We start from the raw sequence: 23,670 nt of genomic DNA on the forward strand, positions 1-23,670 counted from the left end.
CCAGTTATCCATTTATTGCCTCTCACCCTCAAACTCACTCTGATGCAGCAAAAACACATGGTGCAGTAAGAGGATGGAGTCGAATTCCTTTAAGCATTTCTCCTTTTCAGTGATATGATGCTGAATGTTCTCAGTAGAGGGTCCTGAAGGACAAAGGGACTCTCCTGCTCTTTCTGGCCACCACATGCTGAGTCAGCAGTATGGGGGGAAAAGTCAAATGATTATATGCTACTGCAGGCATCCGTCTAGAATGCACAGACCCCTGCAACCTTGCAGCCCTTGTCCTGGTGATTACTTTTCTGTAACCCTCTCAACATGGATACCACACTCTTATTTTCTCTTGCTCACACTGTCACCCCAATTCCTGCTTGCTCACCCTATGTTTGTTTCCCATGGTCCTTATGCCATGGCCCTTCTGACATGGATGCTCTGCATTCCAGGCCCCCTGATGTACCAGGGCCCCTGTTCCCTCTGTATTTTCGTGTGCCCAGTCCCTTGCCTCTGGTTAGTCTACACCCCTGTTTCTACTCCTTCTGCATGTCTGCATGCTGCCTATTGGTAGTAGCTCACATACATATTGTACGCTTCAAGCCCTCTGCAGCGTCAGAACCCTGATTCCCTATACATGCTCACATGTCTGGCTGTGTTCACCTATGTCCCACCTGTACCTCCTGTGCAGCCCCCTCCGGCCCTTCAGGAGTGCTTCCTTCTTGCTCACCAACTATAGACAAGCTCTGGGCTGCAAAACCCAGAATACTTTGTCACTCAGTAGGTTTCAAAAGTTTGAAACCCAACCTGAGGAAAGAGGGCCCCCTTTCCATATTTGTCCTTTCTTGGGCATTCTCCCTTAGCCCTAGAGCAAAATACAGAGTTTTCTTCTATCCTGGTTATAGCTCTTTTATCATAGTTAATAATTCTTTATATTATACTTTCTCTGTTTAAACTACTGTGTACTTTCAATCACTCCTGAACGGCTTGACATCGATATAGCATGCTTTGTTCCCCCTAACACTTGTGATGCCAGCAGGATCTGATGGTAATGGCCATGATCACAAGTACCAGAAATAATGTCCACATGCAATATATTTATTTTTCCAAAGTTGAATAACAGAATTTATCTTGGTACCCAAATCTAAAACTTAATTTTAGGGCACTCCTACTGTTAGCATTCAGTGTCTCCTGAACTCCATCCAAACTTGTACATACAAGTGCCTATTAAACATTTCTACTTGGACAGTTAACAGACCCCTCAAAAACAAATTGAAATACAAACAAAAAAAAATAGTATTGCCCAAGACCAAATGCCTGACTCATCCCACTCTTACCTCTTGCACCCTAATCTTTAATTGCCTTTCCAATCTCACGAATAGCAGTTCCATTTTCATGTTTCTTGGACTAGAACTTTATCCTTGATTCTTCTGGTACTCTCATTTCCAAATCCAATCCACCAGCAAATATTATTGGCTTCATCTTCAAAATATATCCAAATCCCAACAACTTTTCATCTCCTCTAATGCTAACACTTTGGTCCAAACTGCTATCTTAGCTGGATCTTTGCAGGAATTTCCTAAGTAATCTTGCTTCTTCTCTTGCCCATACCATCTATTCTCATGTTACTCCTCTGTTTAGAATCTCTAATAGCCTCCAGTATTAATTAGAATTAAAAAAAAGTTCTTGGGATGCCTGGGTGGTGCAGCAGTTGAATATCTGACTCTTGGTTTTGGATCGGGTTGTGGTTTCATGGTGGTAGGATGGAGCCTTGTGAGAGATTCCATACTCAGCGCAGAGTCTGCTTGAAATTCTCTTCCTCTCCCTCTGCTGCTCTTGCTTGTGATTTCTCTCTCTCAGATGAATAAATCTTTAAAAAACAAAAACAAGGGGCACCTAGGTGGTTTAGTGGTTGAGCATCTGCCTTTGGCTGAGGTCATGATCCCGGGGTCCTGGGATCGAGTCCTGTATCAGGCTCCCAATAGGGAGCCTGCTTCTCCCTCTGCCTATGTCTCTGCCCCTCCCTGTGTGTCTCTCATGAATAAAGAAATAAAATCTTAAAAACAAAACAAAACAAAAATCCTTATCACAGCCCTTAAGGAGCTCTACACTCTAGCCCCCTTCTGCCTCCCTTAACTCATCTCTCTTTCTTGCTGACTTAGGTTCTAGGCACATGGCAGGTGTTTGAACTTACCAAGTGAGCTCCATCCGCCATCCTATATTCCTCCCAACACCCACATCACTTACTTCTTCACCTCCTTTTAATCTCTGTTCAGATCTCAACTTAAAGTCTTCCTTGACAACCCATACTTAGTACTCACAGTCTCCTTCACCTTATTTTACCTGTGATAACTTTTTTCATGTCACAAATTTAATATTTATATGTTCATTGCTTATTATTAGTTTGCTACTCCAGAACATCAGTTCTATAATGGCAACAATTTATCTAGTTAGTTCACTGTCATAGGCTAGCACCTAAAATGGTGCCTGGCATGTGTAGATGCTTAGTAATTATTTATTTGTTGAACAAATGAACCAATGAAATAATTAATGAATAAGTTGGTTTCCTATAATAGTACATTCAAACCTCAGTATTACTTTTATGGTGTAATATTAAATTCCCACTTTACAGAGGAAAACTGGAGCACAAAAAATTTAATTTTTTCTCATTGCAATAATAAGTAAACAGCTAATAAATAATAAATAATAATAAATAGTAATAAATGGTGGAGACATTTGAATTCAAGCTTATTTTTAACCAAAGTCCATACATGATTTTCATGTCATTTCTCAGAATTTCTAATATGAATACAAATGGATATGATCAAATGTTTTATTAGGTCTATTTTATTCTAGTTAGGGTACCAATTGTTAGAATATCAAAATTTGCACCTAATAATTACAGACAATCTGGTATTATTATTTTTTTTTTACTTTTACTATGTAACAAAGTACCCTAAAGTTGGGTGGCAACTCTTTATAGCTAGGATTGACAGGGCTAGCTAGGATTGACAAGGAAGCTCAACTAATCTTGGTTGGGGTTGTTTGTCTGGCAGTCAGGTGATTACTGATTTGATCTAGATTAGCCATTGTTGGGGCAACTGGGGCAACTTAGATGTGCTTCCTGTGGCTCTCATTCTCCAGCAGGTTGATCTAGGCATGTTCTGTCATTGGCAAAGGTGGAAGAGAGTAAGCCTCATTGCGTACACCCACTCATTTCAAGCATTTGTTTGCAATATGTCTTTAAAATTATCATTGTTTTAGCAAGTCATTTGTATATGTCTGGAATCAAAGGGGTTGCTTCTATATTTTCCCTTCATTATTTTTTATTTTCTCTTCTCACCATCTTTTCTTAACCTCTGTTAAATTTCAGTTATTTTTTGTTTCCTCTAAAATACCAATTTTCTATAAAAAGGTCAAATTAAACTAGCTCTTTTGTGGATGTATTATAATATGGAATAATTATGTAAATCCATCTCCTAATTTTGTAGACAAAGCAGATTTTTTGGGAGAAAATTGCTTCAAAAATTATAATTTTATAAATATTAAAATGAATAACAAACTACATGGAAACAAATTCTGTAAGATTCGTTTCCTTTTGTAATTAAGTAGAGCAAATACTGTGAAATTCTAACTCTAAAAGAAGCTACAGCTTAATGGAACATGATGTCATGTTTATTAGAGATATTCAGAATCTTCTAAAATTATTTTCTACCAAGTAAATTATTGAGAATAAATGATAAAAAAAAAAAAGGAAGGGAAAATAAAATCAAACCTTGATTGGTTCATTGTACTCCTTTGTGGTATTTTAATAGGTTAAAAACTGGAAAAACTTGGGATCCCTGTGTGGCTCAGTGGTTTAGTGCCTGCCTTTGGCCCAGGGCGTGATCCTGGAGTCCCAGGATCGAGGAGCCTGCTTCTCCCTCTGCCTGTGTCTCTACCTCTCTCTCTCTCTCTCTCTGTCTGTCTCTCATGAATAAAAAAATAAAATCTTTAAAAAAATGGAAAAACTTATGAAAAGAATGCATTGTACTTGGTGTTTAATCAAAATTTTAAGAGAAGAAAAAGGCAAACATAATTGGTAATGGAATAAACACTTTAAAGCCTCTTTCTCAGATTATCAACAGTTTCATTTACTTTTAAGTCTTAAAATCACTGAGCTTCTAAATTTGAGGCCACAAGAAAATTTTCTGTGTCCCAAAAATGTATTAGTTACTCATGTTGAATTTTTGAGTTTTCAGATGTGATAGTAAGATATTTTTCATACTGTTAAAATACTCACTTTTATGGTTATTTTGAATTTATCAAAATTTAATAAATATTAAGTGACTGTGTAATACTTATTTGAAAAAAATTACAATGTGTGATAAAATTGAACATTGGCCTATGATAACTAAAATTAAATATGAAAGAACTAATTAGAAGAGATAGAAGGATCAGATGTTGGCAGCCATAATTTAACATGTTATTTAGGATGACATTGACTTTATTTGTTTAATAAAAATAAGTACCAAAAGAAAATTTATTTGATAGTTGTTTTTCTTATAAAAGCAAGTATGAACATTCTCCTGAAGATATAATTCGTTAATTTTAAAATAACAATTGGTTCACTTTGATAATAATTTTTTTAATTCAACAAATTCTATATTGGATGGGAAAATTAAAATCATCAAATGTTCTATTAGTTGTCATACTAAAGCTTATAAATAGACAATAGCCTTATAAGTGAAGTAGAAATTGTATTCTGCATATAGAAAATGTAGGATTATTTTATAAATCTCTGTATACTCATTAGTAAGATTTTTATTTTTGAATAATATTGAGGAATAAAAACAAAAGTAATTTTGTATTTGTGATTTCCTATTTTATTTAAAATTCAATTACTTTATTTTAAATGTTTAATATAAATCTTTGTGAGTGGTATTACTTTCTCATATTTAACTGCTACCGCATCTTAGACTGTTAATTTTGGAAGCATATGACCTATTTAAAAGAAATCTTTCCATCTTTACCAGTTACTGTTTATAATGATTAAGCAAGAACAGAATGACAGGAAGAAACGAACATATAATGGACAGTGAATCCTTGGAGGAAAGTGGGTAGGAGGAAAGTCTTGGAGGAAAGTCTCCTATATTTTGTTATAAATTTTGCATTTTGTTTTGTAAAGAGGCCATATAGTCTATGAAGCCAACCTACATTTGAATCCTTTTAAAATACCCAATTAAATGTATTGAGCTATTTGAAGGTGAACGTCAGGAAACTTTATAAGCATTCTAAAACTGCCAGTTTCATATTTTTTAACAACTGACAATTTATTAAAAAGATTGATTTAAGCTTCTGAATGGTGACTTCAACCTCAACTCCTGCCTTGGTAAAATCTGTTTAACAGTCTCAGAAGGACTGTGCAGATCAGTGAGTCACTTGTGGATCCTCATTTGAAAATAATCCCAAGTCTTAGAACCGTCACCACAAGGAGTTTTTCTTGTGATTCTCAGAGTCTTGGTAGTCATCTGAACTGGTCCTTTCATTTTGAGATTCTTTTCTTTTGAGCCTCTGATCAAGTCAGCACATACCTTTCTGAAAGATTTTACGTTGGGGCTAGTGAGAGTAATTCTAATTGGGTGAATCGCCACCTTTCATTCCACGGGTGTCTTCTCAGTGTCTAAAAGCCATGGCTGTGGCTGGCTTCCTGACTTATTTGTTCCTCCACAAAAGAGAACAGCAGTGGGTCAGGAGCAGGAGCAGGGCATCCAAGGCTACACTGTAGCTGTGACTGTGTCTTCATCCAAGAGCACCAAATTCATTTTTGACCACCTATGCAAGTAGCAAATTCTTGTACAGTGCTGAAATGGATTTCCCTAAGGCTCCCAGTTATTGGTCCTAATTTGACCCAGTAAGAATAGCTCAGACCAGAGCACCTGGGTGACTTAGTGGGTTAAGCCTCTGCCTTTGGCTTAGGTGGTTATCCCGGGATGGAGCCCACATTGGGTTCCCTGCTCAGCAGGGAATCTGCTTCTCCCTGGCCCCTCCCCCGGTTCATGCTTGTGTTCTTTCTCTCTGAAAAAAATAAAAGAATATTCAGACCAGTTCTAATACTTTCATATTTGACCACTCATTAAATATCTAGAGGGCTACAATATCCCTCTACATTCGTTTCAATAAATGGAACATCTCAGTGTCTTCAACTATTCCTAAAACGAGGTAGTCTCAAAATTTTTAATTATTCAGGTTGCCTGACACTATTAGTTAACTTTCTCTAGGCTTTGTTGTGGTAAGGACAAATCTATAATTTTAGTAGTTAAAACAATAAATGTTTATTTCTCACACAATAGGTCAGCTGTGTTCTTTTCCATATATGAAGTTCTCCATATAACTTTATTTTAGAACTTTGGGTGAAGGAGCAGTCTCTAAGTTATGCCAATCTTTTCTCAGAGGAAAAGGTGTAAAATTTGCTCAGATGTGGCCATGGCATGTTTCTTTTTTTTTTTATTAAAGATTTTATTTATTCATGAGAGACACAGAGAGAGGCAGAGACATAGGCAGAGGGAAAAGCAGAATCCCTGCAGGAAGTCTGTTGCAAGACTTGATCCCAGGGCCCCAGGATCACAACCTGAACCAACGGCAGATGCTCAACCACTGAGCCACCCAAGTGCCCCATGACATGTATCTTCTATTCATTTTTTATACATATATTTTACTTTATTTTTTCTTTCTTTCTTTCTTTCTTTCTTTTTTTTTTTTTTTTTTTAGCTAAATGAAGTCACACATCCAAATGTAATTTAGATGGGATAGGAAAATTTGAATCTCTCACTGAGTTGTACTCCAAGTCACATAGCAAAGGGCAAGTATCTACAAGCTTCTTACAGGAAGGACAACAAACAATAAATAATAATAATACAATCTTGAACAGTGTCAACTCTCGGTATGCCATTTAAAGTGAAGTACTCAAGATTAGACAGTATACCAGAGTGTTCTGTGCAGTTTTCAATAGTCTTATTGTTGTTCTAGATGCTACATTATTAATTCAGTCCAAGATTGCAATATCTGTTTAGCAATCATACTGAATAGACTTCTGTTATTTATTGATCATGGCTAGTCCTCATGACTATTCTACAAACTTCCTGGGCTATGTAATATGTGATTACATGTTAGCTATATTCTCCATACTTACTCATTTGAACTCAAGCATAGGATGAAATCTGAGAATTATAACAGAGTATCAGCACTCAAAGTAATAAAACTAATTTGGAGACTGTGACAAGGGCTTGCATAGTCTTGGTATGTGGAGGATAGGGGATATATTTAAATGATCATTTACCACGTATCATCTACCACTGCTTGGTCTGGATGTAGCTTACCTTTCCAGTTTACCAAGATTATTTTGGGTACTAATTCTCTCCTCCAACGTATTCTCTATCTTTCTAGCCTTGTCTCCTTTAACCTACCAAAAAATTATTTACAGTTTATTTGCTCTGTACTAGGCCACTGTGCTCAATATAGCAGATCAGTAGTATGCAAAGTTCATCTAGCCTAGTGTTTCTTGTAGTCTGAAAGGGGGAGATCATCAGCTGTTTATACAAATAATTTATAATTGCAAATTTAAGTAAATGCTACTAAGTGAAGTATACTGTTAGGGTGTATAAAAGCAGGTCTGTTCCGGTATTCAGATTAGGGAGGGCCACTGCCAGAGAAGTACCAATTGAGCTGAGGTCTATAAAAGTTTACTCTGTGTGTATGTGTGCTATATGTTGTGGAAGTTGGGTTTGAAGGTTATCCCAGGCAGAGATACCACTATATTCTATGACTCTGAACATAGCACAAAGAATTGATAAAAGGGAAATGTGGCTAAAAGGAAGAGTAAGGAAAGGTAGTGGGTAGTATAAAACAAGGGTGGATAAGTGGGCTCGGGCCAAATCATGTAGGCCTTGCACATCATTTTAAAAATGTTTAAAACTCAATTATTATGCAGTGAAAAATGTGACTTTCATATCATCATCTAAGATAATAATAAAAACTTGTTGAACACAGTTTCAAGAAATCAACAGAAACATCCATACTGATTGATGCTGATAATTGATACTGACATTTGCATAATATCTTATGTAGTACATTCCCTGTCCTGGTTAGGTTGGTCTTGGGTTCACATCATGGGCCTGGAGGTTGAAGAGGGAGTGCCTCTTTCTAGAATGCTAAAAATAACTGTGTTAGGGGAAACAAGACCCTGAAATGAATCTTGAGTCTGAGTTCAATAAGTTGTAAGAGCAAATATCAAATGAGCTTAAAGAAATATTCACTCCTCGGGAATTAAAAAACAAACAAAAAAGCAACTACTGAGGTCAGAGTAAGGGATGAATGTTGAATGTAACCTGACTTCATCTAAGTAATTGCCTGGAATAACATGCTTTTTTCTGGATTGATTCTTATGATAGATACAGTTGTAGTATATAGAGTAGCCAAATGTGAAGTAAGTATATTCAGATTAAAAAAAATCTACTTTTTGTATGTTGATACAATGAAAGACATTATTAAATACCATGATAGAGTCTAGATAGACTATATTTGTGGCTCACTGTTCCACAGATTAGCAAATTGAAGAGCACTGATTTGTTGTTTGAAGAATTTACCATCTTCCAATTAGAAAAAAAAAATTGGAATTGCTTTAAACCATTTCCTCTTCCTCCAACTCTTGCATTCTTTCCATTAACTCATAAATCACAGTAATGCTCCCATAATCTACATTTCAAGTTGCCTTACTTTCTTGTGCCAGTAAACTTCGAATTTCTTAAATTTGGATTTCCAAGCATATAGGTGCTTTATCATTTGGATTTCCTTTTTATTTATTTAAATTTTTAAATGTATTTTTTAATTGAAGTTTGATTTGCCAACACATAGTATAACACCCAGTGCTCATCCCATCAAGTGCCCTCCTCAGTGCCCATCGCCCAGTCACCCCATTGTCCCTGTCAGATGCCCTCCTCAGTGCCCATCGCCCAGTCACCCCATCCTCCCACCTGCCTCCCCTTCGACTACCCCTTGTTCGTTTCCCAGAGTTAGGAGCCTCTCATGTTTTGTCACCCTCTCTAATTTTTCCTACTCATTTTCCCTCCTTTCCCCTGTAATCCCTTTCACTACTTCTTTTATTCCCCATATAAGTGAAACCATATAATTATTGTCCTTCTCCAGTTGACTTACCTTACTCAACATAATACCTTCCAGTTCCATCCAAATCAAAGCAAATGGTGGGTATTTGTCCTTTCTAATGGCTGAATAATATACATTGTGTGTGTGTGTGTGTGTATATATGTATATATATATATATACCACATCTTCTTTATCCATTCATCTGTTGATGGACATTGTGGCTCCTTCCACAGTTTGGCTCTTGTGGACATTGGTGCTATAAACACTGGGGTGCAGGTGTCCCAGCATTTCACTGCATCTGTATCTTTGGGGCAAATACCCATTACTGCAATTGCTGGGTCGTAGGGTAGCTCTATTTTTAACTCTTCGAGGAACGTCCACACAGTTTTCCAGAGTAGCTGTACCAGTTCACATTCCCACCAACAGTGCAAGAAGGTTCCCCTTTCTCCACATCCTAACATTTGTTGTTTCCTGTCTTGTTAATTTTCCCCATTCTCACTGGTGTGAGGTGGTATCTCATTGTGATTTTGATTTGTATTTCCCTGATGGCAATGGAACAGAATAGAAAACCCAGAAATGAGCCCTCAAGTCTATGGTCAACTAATATTCAACAAAACAAGAAAGAATATCCACTGGAAAACGGACAATTTCTTCAATAAATGGTGCTGGGAAAATCGGACAGCCACGTGCAGAAGAATGAAACTAGACCATTCTCTTACACCATACACAAAGATAAACTCAAAATAGTTGAAAGATCTAAATGTGAGACAATCCATTAAAATCCTAGAGGAGAACACAGGCAACACCCTTTTAGAACTTGGCCACGCAACTTTTGCAAGATACATCTATGAAGGCAAGGGAAAGAAACAAAAGCAAAAATGAACTATTGGGACTTAATCAAGATAAAAAGCTTCTGCACAGCAAAAGAAACAGTCAACAAAACTAAAAGAATGGAAGAAGATATTTGCAAATGACATATCAGATAAAAGGCTTGTATCCAAGATCTACAAAGAACTTATTAAACTCAACAGCAAAGAAACAATCCAATCATGAAATGGGCAAAAGACATGAACAGAACTCTCACAGAGGAAGACATACGCATGGCCAACAAGCACTTTGTGGAGGCCGAGAAAATTAAGGCCATTCCACCTCAAGTTTAGCATTAGCACAAGTACAACCATCTTATAGGCCCATGTGAATAAGAGCTGAACTTTACAGGAAAAACTGCAAAATGTCCTTGACAGGGAATTCTATATCAGAAAGACAACAGAGCTCAGAATGCCCTCGGCAGAGAATCCCATATCAGATCTTAAGAAACTCCCCCCACTCTTTCCCCCATATTGGAATGGAAAAATTCCTCCACCCCTTCTGAAAATTCCCTAGACCAGCCCATAAAAAAACCCCGCTGTAATCCACTTTAGGGTCCAAGCCCCTGCACTACTGTGTAGAGTATACTTGGACCCAAGCTCGAGCTTGTAAATAAACTCTCGTGCTTTTGTATCGGTGTCGGCTCCTTGGTGGTTTCTCGGATACTAATCTTGGGCACAACACACTTGAGATAATATTTGTTTAAATTTATTTATGTATTAATTTTAGAGGAGAGGTGGGGAGAAGGGTAGAGGAAGAGGGAGAGAAAGTCTTAAGCATTCTCCATGCTGACGGTAGAGTCTGATATGGGGCTTGATTTTTTGACGCTGAGATCACAACCTGAGCTGAAACCAAGAGTGGGATGCTTAACCAACTGCACCACCCAGGTACCCCTACCATTTTGATTTTTATTTCCCTTATTATCAACTTTTTCTTGCCCTTTTCAAATTAACTGAAATATACCAGGCTGAGATAAGAAAGCTACCTTAGTGTTGGAGCCATCTTACTGGAGAGGGCTCCGCTACCAGTTCTGATACATTATCAATAAATTGCTTGTTGTAAATAGTGTGTTTATCTTATGTAAATATTTTTTATTTTTTTAAATTATAAATGTAACTTAAAACATTTTTAGAAGGTATAATTTTAGAAGGCAATTTCAAGCTTAGCCATCTTGATTTAGTTCTTTTGGATAGAGTGACTATCTAAAAGGGCTTCGAGAATGAAAGGGACTTTTTTTGTAAGCATCTACATGGAATACTTTATTTTTCTTTTATATTTTTAAAATTTTAACCCCAGTGTAGTTAACATTTAGTGTCATATTAGTTTCAGATGTATAATAGAGTAATTTAACAATTCCATATATTACTCAGTACTCATCACCACAAGAGTACTCCTTTGTTGCCATCACCTATTTCACCAGTCCTCCTACTCACCTCTTGTCTGGTAACCCTCTGTTTATTCTCCATAGTTAACACTCTATATTTTGGGTTGTCTCTTGATTTTTATCTTTGTTCATTTATTTTGTTTCTTAAGTTCTACATATGAGTAAAATCATATAGTGTTTGTCTTTCTCTGACTGGCTTATTTTGCATAGCATTATACTCTGTAGATCTATCCATGTCAGTATAAATGACAGGATTTCATTCTTTTTTATGGCTGATTAATATTCCATTGTATACCACTTCTTATTTATCCATTCATCTATTGATGTACACTTGGTTTGCTTTCATAATCGGGCTATTATAAATAATGCTGCAATAAACATAAGTGTACCTATATCTTTTCAAATTGGTGTTTTCATATCCTTTAGGTAAATACCCAGTAGTGGAATTACTCAATAGTATGGTAATTCTATTTTTAATTTTTTGAAGAAACCTCATACTGTTTTCCATATTGGCTGCACCAGTTTGCATTCCCACCAACAGTGCATGAGGGTTCCTTTTCTCCACATCCTCACCAACACTTGTGTCTTGAGTTTTTCACTGTAGCCATTCTGACAGATGTGAGGTAATAATCTCATTGCAGTTTTGATTTGTATTTCCATGATAATGAGTGATGTTGAGCATCTTTTTTATGTGCTTGTTGGCCATAAGTATGTCATATGATACCCTTTATCAGATATGTCATTTGCAAATATCTTCTCCCATTTAGTATGTTGGCTTTTAGTTTTGTTTTTGTTTTCTTTGCTGTGCAGAAGCTTCTCATTTTGATGTAGTCCCAATAGTTTATTTTTATTTCCCTTGTTCCAAGAGACATATCTAGAAAAACATTGCTACAGTGATGCCGGAGACATTACTGCCTGTGTTCTCTTCTAGGATATTTATGGATTCAGGTCTCATTTTTGAGTTTATGTTTTGAATATGGTATAAGAAGGTCTTCCAGTGTCATTCTTTTGCATGTAGCTGTCCAGTTTTCTCAATACTATTTGTTGAAGAGGTTCTCTTTTTCCCATTGCATATTCTTGCCTTTTCATTGAAGATTAATTGACCATATAATTTGGGTTTATTTCTGGGCTTTCTATCCTATTGTGCCAGTACTGTACTATTTTTATTATTACAGATTTGTAATATAACTTGAAGTCTGGAATTGTTATGCCTCCAGATTTGTTTTTCTTTTCCAAGTTTGCTTTGGCTATTTTGAGTCTTTTGTGGTTCCATACAAATTTTAGTTTGTTCTAGTTCTGTGATGAATGCTGATGGTATTTTGATAAGGATTACATTAAATATGTAGATTCCGTTGTGTCATATAGACATTTTAACAATATTTGTTTTTCCAAATCTATGAGCATGGAATATCTTTCCATTTGTTTGTGTCATCTTCAATTTTTCATCAGTGTTTTATAGTTTTTAGAGTATAAGTCTTTCATATCTATAGTTAAATTTATTCCTACGTATTTTATTATTTTTGGTGCAGTTGTAAATGGGATCATGTTCTTAATTTCTTTTTCTGCTGTCTTATTTTTAGTGTATAGAAATGTAACAGATTTCTGTATATTAATTTTGTATCCTGTGACAAAAGGCATAAGATAAGATATTCCTGGTCAAATTGGAACATTTGGTCAACCATTTATAGCTTCTATATTTGTCCTTAGTTACATGACATCTCATAAAGCTTCTGCCTGAAATCCAGTAAACCATGTAATAGAAATATGTAGAATTAATTGACATTAAAATATACTTAAAAACTTTATTTTAAAATCCTTGACATTGGATTTATGTCATTCTTTATTTTACAGAATTTTAGCCTATCTTTGTATGTAAAAGAAGAGTCTCTTGCCCTTTTAAAATCCAAAATCCAAGACTCAGGTAATTTAAAGGAAGCATGTTTAAATTTACCACTTACCATCTATACAAGTAATTAACAGTATATAGATAACTACATGCATGCCTTTATTTTATTCTTGGGCTAAAGGGCTCTTATTATTTTCTAATATTAAGATTTTTGTCCCATTTTCCTTTTAGAAAATATTATATAGATTATTATATTTATAGTTAGGTCCTCTGAGAGTTAGAATTAAGAGAACATTAGCAAGATTTAATCAGGATGCTTTGAATGTGAGAGAAAGGAAATTATTAACATTTATGCAAAAGCTGGAATGCATTCTTCTCTTTTAGCCATATGATTTTAGGAATAATATCTTTTCAGAATCTAATGATAGCTAAGGAAATAAAAATATTTCACAAGCAATTGAGTTTTGAATGACTTGTTCTGGTGTGTTTTGTTTCGTCTTTGGGTACTTTTTGTTTTCATTTCAGAATACTTCAAATATATATTTGGTCTTGTATTTAATATAAAATATTTTTCAAATAAGAGAGAGTACCTTTGATTTTCTTTAACCTTGCTATTGTAATATAAGATTTCCTTTCCATATTTTTTCTCCCTCAGGCATTTTAGCTACATGCTCCTCACAATTGAATTAAGTGTTCACATCTGTTAATGGTGTGCAAATCTGTAAGGCAAATGAGATTCCTTTTTTAAGGAGAAAGCTTCCTATTAGGCCAAAAGCTGTCATTCTTTTACCTGTCCCCATTCACATTCTCCTGTCCCTCCCTGTTATCAGTCTCTATTTATATGGGCAGAATAGGTCTGAACCTGATGTTCCTATAAAGATTGGTCACTAGGGAACAGCACAGAATGTGTCTTATCTCAAAAGACAAATGTGTTAATCCTACTCTATTAAGTAGAAAGATAAATCTGACAGAATAAAAAAATGCAAAATGAGTCATTTTGCTTATGTAGGGTTAAAAGATCTTTGGAAATATATAAATTTCCAATATAAACATACATATATATTTATATATTTAAGAATTTTTAAAAAGGAATGAAATTCTGTAACCCTTAAAAAGGGTTGTTAGACACTAGCTGTGCTGAATACAGGTTTAAATGGCTTTGAAACCTCCAAAGCTTCTGCATAGCAGAGGAAACAGTAAAAAGTCAACCTATGGAATAGGGGGAAATATTTGTAAAGCATATATCTAATAATATAGTAGTCTCTAAATATGTAAGGAATTCCTACAACTCAATAGCATAAATAGATAAAAGAATAAATAGCCTGATTAAAAATGGGCTAAGGACTTGAATAGATATTACCTCAAAGAAGACATGCAAATGGCAAATTGGTATATGAAAAAATGCTTAGCTTCACAAATCATCAACGAAGGCAGATTAAAACCATACTGAGATACCAACTCACACCTATCAGGATGGCTATTATCAAAAAAACAAAGACAACAAATTTTAGTGAGGATGTGGCAAAATTAGAACTCTTGTACACTATTGGTGGGAATGTGAAACCATGAAGCTGATATTGAAAATAATACGGAAGTTCCTCAAAAAATTAAAAATAAAACTATCCTGTGAGCTGGTAATTTCACTTTTGGATATTTATCTAAAAAAAATTGAAATCAGAATCTTGAAAAGATATTAGCACTTCCATATTTATTGCAAAACTACACAATAGTGAAGTTGTGAAATCTAATTAAATACCCAATGACAGAGTAATGGATTATGTAAATGTGGTGTATACATACAATGGAATACTATTCAGCCTTAAGAAACAAATTCTACAATGTGAAACAATATGAATGAACCTTGATGGCATCATACAAAGTGAAATAAGCCAGTCACAGAAAGGCAAGTACTGAATGTTCTCATTTATGTGAGCTATCTCAAATAGCCCAGTTCATAGCTCAGTAGCATGGAATGGTGGTTTCCAGGGACTAGGGGGAGAGAAATGAGGAGTTACTAATCAGGGGCATAAAGTTTCAGTTGAGCAAGATGAATAGATTGTAGGAATCTGTTATACCTGTAGTCAACAGTAATGAACACTTAAAAAAATTTGTTAAGAGAGTAGATCACATGTTGAGTGTTCTTACCACAATAAAATAAAATTTAAAAAATAACCTCTAAAAATTTGCAACAGAAACTTTTTGTCCTTTTTATAAAACTGAAGGACACTTAGCAGGGACAGATTTATTTATTTATTTATTTATTTATTTATTTATTTATTTATTTAATTAATTTATTTTTTGCCCAGTCTATTTAGGCTCTGTCACAGTGACTCATCTGTCCTATTGAGCTATTTATTTTTTATATAAATTATATGTTTTCCTAAGCTGAATTTAAAGTAGCTATATATATTATATAAACATTTAATTCACTTATAATATTAAAATCAGTAGAAAAAGCAGTGATTAAAAATTGCTGTAAAAATTGCGATCTGTAATTCTTAATACAAGTTCCAAGTACATAAAAGCCTTCAGGATACTGTGTAAAGTAGAAGGAAAAAAAGATGATCATTTCCATTTTTCCAAAAAGAGATCTATCTTATTTTTTCTTAGAGGACACATTCCTTCTTCTCCTTCTCCTTCTCCTTCTCCTTCTCCTTCTCCTTCTCCTTCTCCTTCTCCTTCTCCTTCTCCTTCTCCTTCTCCTTCTCCTTCTCATCATTTACCCATTGATTGTGGTAAGCAGAATAATGGCCCCACATAGATGTCCATGCCTAATTCTCAGAACTTATGAATATGTTCTGCTACGTGGTGTATTAGTTTGCTAGGGCTGACATAACAGATTACCCCAAACTGGATGGCTTAAAACAACAAAAATTTATTGTTTCACAGCTCTAGAGACCAGATGTTCTTGTGAAGGTGTCAGCAGGGGGCCATGTTTCATTTGAAATCGATAGAAAAGAATTCATCATTTCCTCTTCCAGCTTCTGGTGTTTGCTGGCATTACTTAGTGTTCTTTGGCTTACAGATGCATCACTCCAATCTCTGCCTACATCATCACGTGGCAATTTTCCCCACTATGTGTCTATCTCCTTTTATTTATAAGAACACCAGTCATTTTGGATTAAGAGCCCACAGTAAGTAGTCCAGTATGAACTCATTTTAAGTAATTTGCAACAATCATATTTCCAAATAAGGTCACATTGTGAAATATTGGGAGTTGAAACCTCAGCACATCTTTTGGGAGACACAATTCAGCTCACAATATTTAGCAGGGATAATTAAGGCAAAGGTTGCTAACCAAATGATTTTGAGATAGGGAGATTATTCTGGACTTTTCAAGAGGGTTCAGTGTAATCAGAAGCAACCTTAGAAGTGAAAGAGGAAAACAGAGTCAGAGTGATATATTATGAGAAAGACTAAACCTGCCATTGCTGACTTTGAAGATTAAAGAGATGAGTGATCTTAAGAACCTAGAAAATGCAAGAGAATGTGTTCTCCCCTCATGCTTCCAGAAAGGAATGCATACCTTGGTTTTAGACAAATGAGACTTAGTTTAGTTTCTGACCTCCAGAACTGTAAGGCAATAAATTTGTATTGTTTTAATAAGCCACTATATTTGTGGTAGTTTGTTGCAATAGTAATAGGAAACTAACAAAATGACTCTTGCTTAATAAGGCATATAGAGAGACAGTGAGGAGCTGGGTTAGACCATTTTCTTTTCCAATATGACCATCTTTGGATGCTTAGCACTCTAGTTTCTTTCGGAATCTCTTTTATTTCCACTCTTAACATATTAACCTTAAACCTGTTTTTTTTAAATTATTTATTTATTCAAGAGAGATAGAAAGAGAGAGGCAGAGACATAGGCAGAGGGAGAAGCAGGCTCCCAGGGGGATCTGGATCCCAGGACCCCAGGATCATGATCTGAGCCAAAGGCAGGTGTGCAACCACTGAGTCACCCAGGCATCCCTAACTATAAACCTGTTGACTCACAAGGATGTAAGAAGATTTAAAGACCTTATATAGTTCAACCCACTGTTTCAAGCTATATCCTTTTTCTATCATCCTTGAAATGTCATCATGTTTTGCCATGTGTGTACTATGTAAAATGAAATTCATCACCTCCCAAAGAATACATTTATTTAGACATGGATTTGTTTTGGCTGATTTACTTACCAGTATAGAGATACTTATAGCACCTTGGTCATCAATTTAAAAACATTTATTGAACACTCATCTAGAGCTAGGGTCTGGGCAGGATATAGAGTATGGGGTTGGTACCCAACACCCAAATCTTAGTTCCTGCCCTTGCACTTTTAGCATAATGAATGACTCTGAACTTCAGTAGCTAAGATTTTTTTTGCATTAAGTTCTCTAATAGAATACATTAGAAGTAAAGACTTAGGAATAATCAATTATGTTTAATATATGAAGGTCAACAGATGAACACGAAAGCAAGTAATATAATGTGGCTGGTAATGGTGAGAGTGGCAGAATTTAAGAATGTAACTATGTTGAGTTAGATCATGGAACAATCTTGATATGCCATCAGAAGCTGTTAAATAGGAAGTAATACATCAGATTTATATTTGAGAAAACTTGTGGTAGTGTTGAGAATGGAAAGAAAAACAATGGAAGCAGACTGACAATTTAAGAGGCTCTTGCAATAGTTCAGATATTTATAATCCCTAGAATATCTGATATCTCTCAAAACCCTCTGGCTTATTATCTAGATAGATTAAGGAATTCATCCCTTCTTGTGGTTAATCTTTAGATCTCGTCTGAAACACCAGGAAACAAGTTCCTAAAGCTTCAGCAAACAAGTATTTTGCTGGCACCTTAAATATTTTTATATTTTGTTGTGGGCACCTGATTTCTCTGGTTTTATTTGGGTGGCCTAAATATTAACTACCTGGGAATCAGTAAATCCTCCAATCTTCTTACCCACCTACATTAAAAATACAACCTTTTACTCCCTGACTATGTAGTCGTGCTGAAGATTCTTGGTGACTTCCTTCTTACCACTTCTAGTTTTAATTTCCTTTTTCCACTCAATAGTTGATCACCACTTTATATCTCACCACCTGTATTCTTCTTTTCTTACCTCCACTTCATTAATCTAAAACAAAATTCAACCTTCTTTCAGTTCCTCTAAAGAAAGTACCATACACAGTAAACTTTACTAAGGGTAGGTGTAGAAAAGGGTGATAATTTCAGAGAATAGTTACAATGTTGACATTTTATTCCTCCTCCTCCTCCTCCTCCTCCTCCTCCTCCTCCTCCTCCTCCTCCTCCTCCTTCTTCTTCTTCTTCTTCTTCTTCTTCTTCTTCTTCTTCTTCAGCTCTATTATTCTGAGAAAGCAGTTAAGATTAAGAAATCCTTCATCCTTTGTCCTCTGGGTAAAGGCTAATGGCAAAGGACCACCCTGCCCTCATATCCTCTGATCGAAGACTGATTTCCATCCTTTCTCAGGACTCCCTACAGACTAGTAAATGACTCTTGTTTGCCAATGGGTAGGCCATAAAACTTCAGGCCCTGTTTCTTTTCTTTGAGAAATTTCTCATTATGATATCCTCTCTGCAATAGCCTGAATAAAATATGTCTTTAACTATCCAGGGTATTTTGTCTTTCTCATCAGCAAACAGTTTAAATGTAAATATAATGTCCATTTTTCCTAAGTCTTTTACAGTGTCCCTTGTAGGTATATTATTCCCAACTTTCTGCCATCTTGTGAAACCCTTTTTCTGTTTTTCCATCTATGATTTCCTTGTTGGGTTCTTCATCTCTTTTCTGTCTAGAATGCCAGAGCAAAATAAAACCAAATACCTTTCATTTTCTCATAGTCTTTTAGTTCCTTTTTTAAGTACTTTCCTTGCATACAGCCCTCCAGGGCCTCCCTATTCTCACACAAATGGCCTTCTAAGATGCTTTCATAAACTGAAACAATTCTTTCCTGAAATATATTCTATATCTCTTAATATATGATTTTAGCTCTCATTAAAAAGATGGAAGGCCAGTAATTCCAAATTCCTAAAGTCTAGATTGACACCAACAAGTAACATATGAAAATAATGACTATAATAATTTTAATCAAAATTATTTAAATATTTACCATTTATCTCATTTAGCAACATTTACAAAAACTTGTAGATTTTTTTTTCTCCATTGAGGGCGGCCCGGGTGGCTCAGTGGTTTAGTGCCACCTTCAGTCCAGGGCCTGGTCCTGGAGACCTAGGATCGAGTCCCACATTGGGCTCCCTGCATGGAGTCTGCTTCTCCCTCTGTCTGTGTCTCTGCCTCTCTCTCTCTCTCTGTGTGTGTCTCTCATGAATAAATGAATAAAATCTTTTTTTTTTTAAAATATTTTTCTCCATTGATATATCTGAGAAATTATGTTTCTTGCTCTTAATTTCATATAGTAAATTGGGCTAGTATAAGACCAATGATGTAGTAGTTGTTAACTCATTAAACTTTTTGACTTCCATTTCATCCCTATTGAATATGTGTAAGAAAATGGCAAGGAAAACATACTCCACTGAAAGAGGATGAACTCACTGACCACTAATAATGCATGAATACATTTGTTTGGAAACTTGATATTTTTGAGCTAAGGGAAGGTTTAGTCTTAGTGTATGTTTTATTAATATTAATTAGAAGGATATCTATTGTTTTGTGTTAGGGATCTCTCTGTCATCTATCAAGTTTAGGAGTAAAAATAGAAAGGGTTAACTCACTGAATTCTGGAAGGTGTTGGCTATCATGAAGAATATTTCCAGACGAACTTATTTTGCAAAGGGTTAATTTTCTTATAACCACAAACCCGAGTTAAATCCATATTACACTTGGGAGTCAATCTCATGGAGCAAAGCATTCACCTAATTGCCAACCAGAGGACCTTATCCTAGTGTTAGTGATAATGAGAAAATGCATTTGTGGTTAGAGTAAGCTTAATTAGGAGAAGAGCTGCTTGTGATATTAACTTCATTTTAGGGGGAGGTCAGGGAGTTTTCAAAGGATTTTTTTTAATGAAGAAAAGATGAAAAGATGAGATAATGCCGAAATGGATTTGAATTATAAATAAAAGAGCCTGTATTGAGTTTTCAACTTCATGGATACTACATGTGATATGGCTGTCGTCAGTGTAAAGAAAGAAAATATCTGTGAAGTCATGTTTTCTGACATCTTCATTTGGTGTTTCCACTTCTTGGAGGAAGGTCGAGGGGCTTTGAAATGGTAAGGTACATTCTTATAGTGGCTCTTACAAATTACTGGTTTGGGTTACAGTCAACAGTAATAAGCTTGATGCCTTGATTATTTTCTAGCCCTTGCAAGAGCTAAGAGGAGTGCATCTACGTAATGGGGATAGAATAATAGAACCAAGAAGGCAATGTGATAAGCAATCAAAACTTAACTATATATATGTAAATTTGAAAACATATTTTTAACTTTTTTCTGATGGTCTGCTATTAGTTTTCTTCTACTGAAACTAAAAAAAGGAAAACAGAAATAGTAGAAATGCTCCTATGCTTCTTAGAATGAGTGGAGGGAACAAGGAGTTGCAGGAATTCTTTCTAAGAAAGAATTTCTCTTCAAAATATAAGGCAAAATCATTTTCTGAAAGATGTGGGGAACAAGAGCAATCTATAAAGAATGTAGGAGTGAATACTTCTTTTGCACTTTTAATAATTTTTTCTATCTCAATATTTCTCCATAATAAAACATCACAATATGCCAAGGCAGAACATGACATCATGTAGTTCATTCAAGTCCTTCAACAAATGGGGAGATTTAAAATAACTCTTATGGGGAGAGCAGAAAGAGAGAGAGATTTAAAAAAATAATTAAACAAAGTAGGAAGAGAAGAGAAAGTAAAGGAGAGAGAGAAAAAAATTATGACTAAAAAAATCACAAATATATTCAGGCAATGTTGATTGGTCCAATATGAACTACAAATTTGAAGGACAAACTCATGTCATGGTCCAAGTTTTTTTCTTGTTCATGTGAATTCTACACCAAATGTCATGAATATTTATTTTACATCTGTAGAGCAGCATCTCTCACCAGGCTATTTTCCTAAGACTTCTATCCAAGGACTTTATAACACTTAAAACAAAAGAAAATGGCATGGGATAGAGATAGGAACCTATAAAAATAGGATGGATTTCATACATATTTCATGGAGAATGATTTCCTAAAAACACAAACTTAGAGCTTTTGACCTAAGTCTGCAATATATGCAGGGAGCCCAGTAAATATAAATTAATATAAAGTTTTAGCTGATCTTATTGTTTAAGAAAGTATCGGTCAAATTTAGATGCACATACAGTGCCAGTCTATTCTTGAAAGCCAAATATTTTATGAACATATAAAATAAAGATGAAGAGAAATGAAGGCAATATAAAGTATAATTTTTAAGGAAGTAGATAGTTTATATTACTGGGGGGGGGAGGCAGTATGTCCATGGAAAATAGGCTAATGTCAGAGTAAATAAAGATAACTCAGTTTTAGAGCAGATATTGATAAATCCTTACAATAGAAAAGAATACTAGAGTATGCAATAGGAGCACAATTTTATCCCTTTGAAGTATTATGCTGCTTTCCACAAACCAGTAACTCAGGTAGAATATATTTCAGGGGTTTATACATTAAATGGATTGCAATTATAAGTACATTGTTAGAGGGTAAGCTTGAATCACTAATAGACATGGTGTACCATTCTCATGGGGCTCTGTGCTCATTGGGGGATCTCCTTGGAGATTCTCTCCCTCTGCCTCTCCTCCAGCGTGTATGCATACACTCTCTCTTTCTCTCTAAAACAAAGAAATCTTCAAAAAAATTTTAAAAAATAAAAATTTATATTATATATAGGTAAAGACTCAAATTTATCAAGCATTTATTAGATAAATAAAAATAACAAAAATGAAAGAGTATAACCTTTTCCCCCAGACTTGCCACACACACAAAAAAAATTGTTGAAATTTAAAGTAAGCAGAAACCTTTAATTAACCTCCCCTCCTTTTTTTTTTTTTTTTTTTTTTTTTTTTTTTTTAAATTTGACCTCCCTAACCTTAGTCACTCATTCCTTGAGCATGGTGTTTTCAAAACTATAGTCAACAAAACTAGCCACAGGATATTCCTGTGTTATGACCATGGGAAGTAGATTTCAAATATGACCTCAATGATTCTCACTTCTTGGCCTTCAGTATGGATCCATGATAACAGTCAAGGGAAATTAGGATGTGTATACAAGATGCTGGTAGTTGGGCAGATACTAATGGGGGTCAGTGGAAATCTCTGATTGCCTTAATTTCCTTAGTGAAGTATATAGAAAGTGCTACAATTGGTTGAGAGTGAAGATTTATTGAATGACTGAAAAGAGAGAAGTTGTGAAATAGCCATTAGGAGTGGGAGACTACATAGATCAGACAGAAATAGTATGATTGAGCGGCAGCGGTAAGAGTCCATAGGGGTGGGAATTATATACCTGAGTCTGGGGATTAGGAGAGAAGTTGGGGCAGATACATAAATTTGGGGATTAAGAATCCATATGATGGGAAGTGAAGTCAGGGAAGAATGTGGAGTAAAGAGTGCCAGGAATTTGTTTCTTCACCTAGAAAACAATTGTACTGACACAAACTGAAGTGCATGTTTTGGAAGTCTATTGGAGAGTCTATTTGCACACTGCACCACCTAGTGGAAAGCTTGGCTGATGAGTTGTTAATATTTGCCCATTTCAGCTTTCAGTGTCCTAGTGACTACCTAACCCTCCACCCCATCGCATGGCAGGCAGCTGTGGAAATGGCAACCCATATTTCTGGCTTGGGTTGCTGGAGCCAGGGTGGGCAATAAGGACCTTGTATTTCAAATATTGGGACTCTGTGTTCGCATATTGTTATTCCTGATCATTTTGGTGCAAAAGGCAAGTCACAATTGTTTTAATCTCTACTGGCTTAAGCAGTCTACAGGATACTTAAAAGGACAATTCCTGGTTGTCTTTTGGATATTCAAAAATAGCCACTCATACAGAGGATTTAGTAGGCCACTGGGCATGCCCAGGGAAAGATTCTGGCTCAGAAAAGACCTGAGAAGGGGGCAGCCTGGGTGGCTCAGCGGTTTAGCGCTGCCTTCAGCCCAGGGTGTGATCCTGGAGACCCAGGATCAAGTCCCACGTCAGGCTCCCTGCATGGAGCCTGCTTCTCCCTCTGTCTGTGTCTCTGCCTCTCTCTCTCTCATAAATAAATTAAAAATCTTTAAAAAAAAAAAAAAAAAGAAAAGACCTGAGAAGACCTTAAACTTTTACTTGTGTTTGTGAAAGGAAGGCTTAACATTGCTAAAATGTCAATGCTCTAAAAAAATGATCCACAGATTTAATACAATCTGTATCAAAATCCTAACAGTTTCTTTTGCAGAAGTGGTAAAGCCAGTTCCCAATTCGTAAGGAAT

The 23,670-nt window shown here is 35.5% G+C and overlaps 1 protein-coding gene and 1 pseudogene across 31 annotated transcripts in view; one reads left to right on the forward strand and one right to left on the reverse strand.

The window, feature by feature from the left end:
- STPG2 (sperm tail PG-rich repeat containing 2) overlaps positions 1–23,670 on the forward strand; it is a 531,806-nt gene that overhangs the window by 258,163 nt on the left and 249,973 nt on the right. The gene's annotated exons all lie outside the window — the stretch shown is intronic.
- LOC102154538 lies at positions 648–11,462 on the reverse strand (annotated as a pseudogene).

The sequence above is a fragment of the Canis lupus genome, chromosome 32, assembly GCF_011100685.1.
Source record: "Canis lupus familiaris isolate Mischka breed German Shepherd chromosome 32, alternate assembly UU_Cfam_GSD_1.0, whole genome shotgun sequence".
In the NCBI taxonomy this organism is placed as follows: Eukaryota; Metazoa; Chordata; class Mammalia; order Carnivora; family Canidae; genus Canis; species Canis lupus.